The sequence below is a fragment of the Hipposideros armiger genome, unplaced genomic scaffold (assembly GCF_001890085.2).
Source record: "Hipposideros armiger isolate ML-2016 unplaced genomic scaffold, ASM189008v1 scaffold_405, whole genome shotgun sequence".
In the NCBI taxonomy this organism is placed as follows: Eukaryota; Metazoa; Chordata; class Mammalia; order Chiroptera; family Hipposideridae; genus Hipposideros; species Hipposideros armiger.
In genome coordinates, this window is record NW_017731755.1 from 202060 (window position 1) to 202764 (window position 705).

Below are 705 nucleotides of genomic sequence, written 5' to 3' on the forward strand. Positions count from 1 at the left end.
TTTAGTCAGGATGAACAATTTTATGCAGGAACAGAAGAACCCCAAAATCTCTGTGAATAACTGAACAAAAGCTGAGCTCTTGCAAAGCCCATTTCAGCTCTAGGACCCTCCTCAGACAACAGCTTCCCTGGGGGAGCTCAGTATTTCAGGTTGCTCTATGTATACCATCATCACATTACATTACATCATCATATTACCAGGGGAAGAGAAAAGAGGAGGGGCAGGCACTGGCTCCAAAAATGCATCTGCTCAGAAGGGGCATCCAGTCTGAGCATGTCTGCTCAGATATCACTGACCAGCATAAGTCATATGGCCACACCTAACTTCAAGGGGGCAGGAAAGCACAATACACTTATGAACTTGGAAGGAGAAGAGAGTCAAAAGAATGGGCAGGCAACACTGTGTCTTTGATATTTTGAGGGGCTTTAATTAGCTATGGTGCAACAGAAGACTCCTAGAGAGGCAGGGGGGCAGCTTGGTGCCTGCTGATGGCTGCAGACCTGGACTCCCCTCCCAGCCTGCCACACTGTGCCAGTGAGTTCCCAGGTTTGGACAACACTCCATTAACTCATTTACAGCCAAGAACAGCTTTTAGTTTTAATTCTGAATGAACTTTGTGAACTTGGAACTCATTCCGACAGCAGGAACCACAGATAAATTATATTGTTTACTTGTCAACATAGGCCACCCACCTCTTAATTGCTC